The sequence below is a fragment of the Nuphar pumila genome, chromosome 15 (genome assembly GCF_984573655.1).
Source record: "Nuphar pumila chromosome 15, dmNupPumi1.hap1.1, whole genome shotgun sequence".
NCBI classification, from domain to species: Eukaryota; Viridiplantae; Streptophyta; class Magnoliopsida; order Nymphaeales; family Nymphaeaceae; genus Nuphar; species Nuphar pumila.
This window is the reverse complement of record NC_143263.1, coordinates 8,825,109-8,832,285: the sequence shown is the minus strand read 5'-3', so window position 1 is coordinate 8,832,285 and position 7,177 is coordinate 8,825,109.

The following is a 7,177-nucleotide window of genomic DNA, read 5'->3' as shown; positions in this document are numbered from 1 at the left end:
CAGGATTTCAGAAAGAAATTAAGAAAATGGGGTTGACCAACTGATGCGGTGAAGCTTTTGATCATACACTTGCATAAAAGTAAAAAGGTCATTGGTAGACAGAAATAACTTGCAGAATGTAAGACTTGCAAATTACCTGCATTTTCTCAAGCATTTTTAGCATAATCAAGATTAGCATCTCATTATGAGTCTTGATGATAAGAGTTAATAATAAGATCGCTGATCAAATGCGTCACATGTACCTGTGATTCTTTTAGTATTGCACCTGCTTTGATTTGAGTGATAGAGATCCCAAGACAGACTTCTAGAGAACGCAGAACAACTGTCTAGTGTCTACATAGCACCGACTTTTCCTTTTTCAGAGAAAAATATTGCACCAACTATCCAAACAACAACTTCCATTTCACTCAGTGTCAAGCATCTAAATGAATCATTGCCATCACATCCTGTGTCTGTTAATACAAATGGCCAGTAAATTTACTCACAATTACTAGATAATACTAGAAAATTTGCACATCTAATTTGTACATGGAGAAAATGCCAATAACTGGGGCCAACAGAAATGGATTGGTCCAATGACAGGTTCTTTGCATTAGGAGATGCCTTGTATTGAAGTCTACTTTTTCATCTGATACAATGGATGGTCATATTCATGGATTGGCATTCTTTTTAAGCTTTATTTTTAAGTTTTCAATGTCATTAGAAAATGCCAACACCATATTCTTTTTAAGTTTTCATCTGATACAATGGATGGTCCAATGACAGTTTTTTTGCACTAGAAAATGCCAACCCCATAATCTTTTTAAGTTTTCAATGTTATCTAGCACGGATAAAAATCCATTGTATTGTTTTCTTTTGAAGAGAATGAATCTTATTTAAACAATTCAAGGGTTTTCTTCAACCCCATGAACATTACAAAGTCGCGAGTGCTTGGTCCATGCAATTCAATCAAATTGAAGTAATCTGACATGGACTCGCCGTGTGCTAAATTTATGGTTGCTGCATAGCTCCCAACAGCTATGCTCTCTAGAGGGTCTCTCACATTGATGTATCTTTTTAAAAGTTTCCTCCTGGTCAAAATTTGACCGTCCAGAGAATCATTGAGGTTCAATAATAGAGAAAGATTGAGATGGACAGACATAGGCACATGAATGAAGCATAATTTAGGGTCCACAACGCAATTAGGAAAATAAAAAAAAAAGGATCTACAAATACCCAGAAACATCAATTACTTGAAAAGGAGACTAACCATCTTATCAGGATAATTAGATCCTAGTGAACTACAAACAAATATGACACTAAAAAGGGCCAGTAACCTTTAAATACAGTTGTAGCCACCCAATTATAAGAATAACTGATTGCTGTCACCATCTTGCCGAATTCAATTTTCCGGCGAAGCACATCAAAATTACAGTAGTATCAGGTTTTCCTTCCCCTTCCCCTTCATGGGAAAAAACACCTAGACAGGAAGTAGTTTGGCACATCAAGGCCTTCCCTATCATGGTTTGCACCATTCTTTTTGGCACTGTGGTTGTATCCAATTTAGACTAGAATGTTTTATTTCCTACTTTCTCTGGGTGAAACAAGCACATCCATCTATAATAAGAGAAACAGAGACAAAAACAAGTAAACCTCCATTCAACCATTCCATCTGAACCTAAGAATACAAAATATGAGGACAGATGCTTAGAATAAAGAAATATTCCCAATGATTATGCATGCATGAGATAAATTTTGAAAATATTTTGAATATAAGATTCTCACAACAATGTCAGAAGTCCATCTAAAACGATGGAACCAGAACTGCCAAACCTGAGTATTATTTTATTATTTTATGCTCTGTAAATTATAAGTACACTGGTTGCTAAGTGCAAAAATTTGTTTTTCCAGCAACGTTCATGTCACATTGCCAGGTCCTACAGAAAGGGTAAAAAAGGTTTAGAAGTTGCTAAATTGACACCATAACTCTGCAGTAGAAAACTCAATCCTTGTGCATATCCTTAGGAAGATCTTTTTCAGGTGTTGCTGTTTCTAGTTCCCTGGGCTTCACCCTTTCAGCTGTCCTGAGAAATACACTCCAAAGTGTTAATACTGTCAGTTACATTTTTCTCCTAAACAGAAAGCATCATTTAGGATAGTACAATAAAGTTCGAGGACACTACAAAACAGTTTATCATCAAAGTTCCACAACCACATCAACTAACAAAGACATAGCCTAAAAACAATAGAATAACATGATACATGTATGGAAGACCCATTCAAGCCAAAAGAAAAGAAATGGTCTGAGGCATTAGAAAATTATAAAACTAAAAAAGCTGTGAAAAAATTACATAAGGGAGCATTTGTTTCACCCCAAAACATGGGAAAGAGGCCTACTTTCATAAGAAATAGGGCCTCTTCCCAAAGTGGGTTGAAGACATAGGGAAGCAGTTTCCTGCAGGCATCCGTTTCGCACGAAAGAAGGATCCATATGTGGGCATGTAACAAAGCCCCCTGAAGGAAAGAGCCATATCTTGAAACCTTCCTCACCTGTTTCTCACCAATGCCACATTAAACTAGGGATGCAAACGGTTCGGATCCAGCACAGCTAAATACATGGCGAAGTCGGATCCGCTAGGATCCGGAACAGCCAAAATTTGCAACTTCCATCCCAGATCCGACCCATTTGCATCCCTACATTAAACAAACATATACACAGCGCTACTCATGCAACAAACAATGTGTATTAATGTTTCTCTGTTCATCACCATCTGAAATTTTGGAGAATATGGCTAGAATGATCAGAAAACTAATAAAAAGATTGCTTTGATGATATCCTGATTTACAACAAAGCACAAGAATCCCACTTTGTATACTTGAGAAAGGCATTTTAAGTCCTCAAATAAGCGAAGCTCTACATGAATACAAAGCACAGTCACAGATATATGCGATATTTTGAAAATATAGCGACAATATACCTGTAAATTCATAAAATGATGGTAAAGGAAAAATATCACGATATCTTGATGATACAGACCTCAGTTTGTGGGTGCACCAATAGAGTCAATTGTACATGGGACAAGGAGAGAGGTGTCAAGCCACGTGGGGGGTTAAGTCTTGGGTCTGGTCAAAGGACTGGGTTGGATCCATTAGATGGTCCAGTTTGGGTGAGCACTAGGGTTGAGAACCATATAAATAGATGATGTAATAAGCTTTCCCATTACGAATAAGAATTTGGAATTGACTTGTAGGCTGCCTAGCCTTGAAGTAGGTCACACTCTCTCTCTCTCTCTCTCTCCATCTTCATCTTTGTTTGTGTGCATTCATAGCCATCTCACTACGATTTTTTATAGCATTCAAAAGGAAGGCTATCAATTGGTATCGGAGCCAACCCTACGTGAGTCTGAAGTGATCAGGTTTTAGCAGCTGCGTTTTAGGACAAGGAACGGGTAGTGTGTTGATCGACCACCATCTGCAGCCCATCACGTGGCTTTGCCGAATTTGGCAATTGTATGCACACCATAATTGACAAGATGAATGCTACTAGATCTGATCCGAGCAGCGGTGTGGTGGATGCTGCCCTTGCAGCGATCATGACTCTCTATGGCAGCATCAAGAGTTGCATGGTGGACCAAGAAAAATCCTTGATGGAGAAACATTTGAAGAACATGAATTCGGCCTTAGAGGAATTTGAATGGACCCTTGTCAGGCTGAGAGGGTTGGAGATAGATGCATCCATACCATGGCTCTCACAGATATACCGTGAATATGCAGCAGGGCTGGAAAAGTACAGCAAGGAATGAGCCGCCAGCCAATTGTTTGAGGAAAGAATGCAGCAAGAAGGTAGGGCAAAGAGAAAAGCCTGCGATCTGTTGGCAAGACCCATTTGGTCAGATACGATCCAAAGGCTGATTCCTATTAAATCAACCATGTTGAATCCGTCCATAAAGTCAGATTTGATCAAAACAACGTGCAGCATAAGTTTTAAGAAGGTTTACCAAGAGGGGAGGGGGTCCGCTTGTCTGGAAGGAACAGTTAGTGCACTTCAATTTGTGTTAGGACGTTGCAAGTTCGAATCCTGATGGTATATGGTTGTATAACTGGTAGGGGTCGGCCTAACCCCTGTTTTCTCTGTCAAAAAAAAAAGGGTATGAATATAGGGGATGGCATGGGGGGTGACTGGAACCCAACTCTTACAAACTGGAAGGTCATACAAGACCATACTCATTAAAGCTTGATAACTTTTTACTTCTCAAAAAAGCTTGATAACTTTTTAACCAACTTAGATGTATTTTGTGGATTTCATACCCGACCCATTTTCTAAAATGGACCCAAAACCAAGACCAAACACAAAAATATGGTATGACATGTGGACCTGTGACTCATTACTAAGACTACAGTTGAGGTTCATCACTCACCTCCACAGTCAACCAGGATTAGTGTTAAGCAGAACCTTATTTCCATCATAAAGTGGGTCTGCACCTTTTGGTCTTGCTGTTGTGGAGGACCCTATCATCTTTGATAGCCTGCAATAGGAGTGAACATGGGACCAGCATGGACCAACTTCACTTGATGCCCATTAGAGCTTGATGGCCAAGCCCTAACCCTGACCCGACCCTTATTAGTTTCAAGTTGGGCGGCTTGGGTTGAAGCATTTGGTTAGCAAAACCTTTGAGGTTCCTTCTGCCCATTGAGGAGTACACTCGGCTTGGACCTTATGGCAAGGGACACCACCCATGGGTTTCAAACTTGTGACATCCTGTCAACTTGGTGACATTGACAAGTCACCCTCCTAATAGATAAGTGGAGCCTTTGTTGGCAAGGTCAAGATGATTTTGAGAATTCTTACGAGGAAAGGATCAATTTGAAGATACCAACGGCTGCTCCACATGATTGGTAACTTAGCATGTTCAAAACTCAATGGTATGTTGAATAGCTGGTTGGGGCCAGCCTAAACCCAGCTTGCCTTAAAAAAAAGGATCAATTTGAAGATACCTCAATCTTTTTTACTATATATATATATATATATATATATATATATATATATATATATATATATATATATATATAGAGAGAGAGAGAGAGAGAGAGAGAGAGATGGGTCGGTGCTAAACCCATTTGGTGCTAAACTGCGTGCTAAATACGTTTTTGGGCTTTTTTTTATTCTATTTTTAAATTCTGGCCATTGAAATGTGATCTAAGTACTTGATTTTATAGGGATCAGCTCTTGAAACATTTGATTCCAACACATGGTGGGTTTTTATAAAGTTCAAATGTTCATGCAAATTATGTCCAATACTAGGAATATAAGCAATGATTTCAAATCTAGAAGTTAATCTTACGTAAGGTAGAGTTTAGTTTTGGGGGGTTGATATTGGAAAAGTTGATAGATAAGTCACCCTTACTATCACTCTGGAGAACCGTACATGAGATGTTCACTTCATATGACTCCTCATTTAATTATTTCAAAGGGAATGGATCCTTTTTGTCATTAAAGAATCTCTACCCTTCTTCCACTCCATTTCAAAGAGTAACTAGGACTAATTCAATCATGTTTTTGTGTTCTAATTGAACACTTTCCATTTTTTATTATGATCAAAGGAGAAGGTTACTCTTTTAACCAGACGTACACAAACCAAATCATGATCTTATAATCTTACAATAAGAAGAGATTTTTCTCGATTAATCTTGTCTATCATTCTTTGTGAATCAAAAAGGACATTTTCGAGTTTGAATCCTCCATTTAGAATCTCTTTTTTTTTCATTCTCTCTTTTTCTTTTATTAATTTTCATAATTCATTAAGACCCATGGGCTTGAACTTGTAGAACCTGATTCATTTTCTCATCGAACAAAGTGTGTAAAATAAATTAGATTGATTTTTTGATCAAAAGTACCATGTGAAATCCTCTCTCTCTCTCTCACACACACATACACACACACAAGTACAACATTTGAATCAATTTTCTTTTGAATGAATCAATATTATTACATTCCACTTCTTTACTGACACCTCCTAAGGACAATCCTGAATTGGATCTCAAACCGATGAGTTGGTGTGAGGTTATCCACTCTTCTAATAAGAATCAACCCCCCCCACCCAAAACACACACACACACACAGTCCACCCTTGATCCACCTCATCAAACCCATACCTCTCTCCTCGCCTCCCCCTCTTACATACACCTCCAACCCAAATTGTCTCTCACTCCCACCATGTTTACTAGACCAGTGTCTCCAAACCCAAATCAGATAAAACCGTCGTCATCAATGGAAAGAAAGTGGTGATCAGTTACATCAATGAGGAAATCACTACCACCGTACGAGGGGAGACTGAAGGGTGATTTGGTTGACTAGAAATATGATGAGCATGAGATGAAGATGCGGGCAAAGGGTAGCTAATACATACAGCAGTACAGGCAGGGTCCGCATCATAGATATGGAGTTCATAAATGATTCAACCAACCACCTCATTTTCTCTCGTTGTTCTTGTTTTTGTTTGAACCGTAGCATTTTTGGTTTTTCGTTCATGAGCAATAAGTACAAATACAACAAAAGATTTCAAACCAGGGTTCCATGTTGCTACGTTACGTGAACTCTTATCATATATACTATAGAAAAGAAAGCTAATTTTTCCTCCATGTTAACAATGCTACTCTTCTTCTTGATTTTTATGAAATCCTGCAGAAGAACTCAATGCCATTAACCTTAAGGCAACTCACGTACCAAACCAGAGTGGGAAGGGCAATTGAAGATTTGAAGTCAAACAAGTCTTTTCCAATTTCACTGGATTTTTTTTTGTTTAGGACGAAAGAAGATTGTGTGTAGGCACGCACGCACCATACATATTTGGTTCACAGGGCAAGAAAATTATATCAAATTGCAGACGACGTAGATGCTTAATCCAAAAACCAGTCTAATTTTTCATGAAGCATTCAACTTTAGCACCTAAAACTCGAAAACGCAGCATAAAGAAAACCCTAAAAAACCCGTGATCGAACCAATTCACATAATAAAAATCCGATTTCAAACAGTAATGGAAACACCCCTCGACATAACCAAGAAATCAGCAACCACAAACTCAAAACCTAAATCCTCAGATGCCAATTGATTCAGAGAAACAAACATATAACTGAAAGAATCATCCAAGAACACCAACCGTCATAAGAAGGCAGAGCATTGCCGTGAATGTAATCAGCA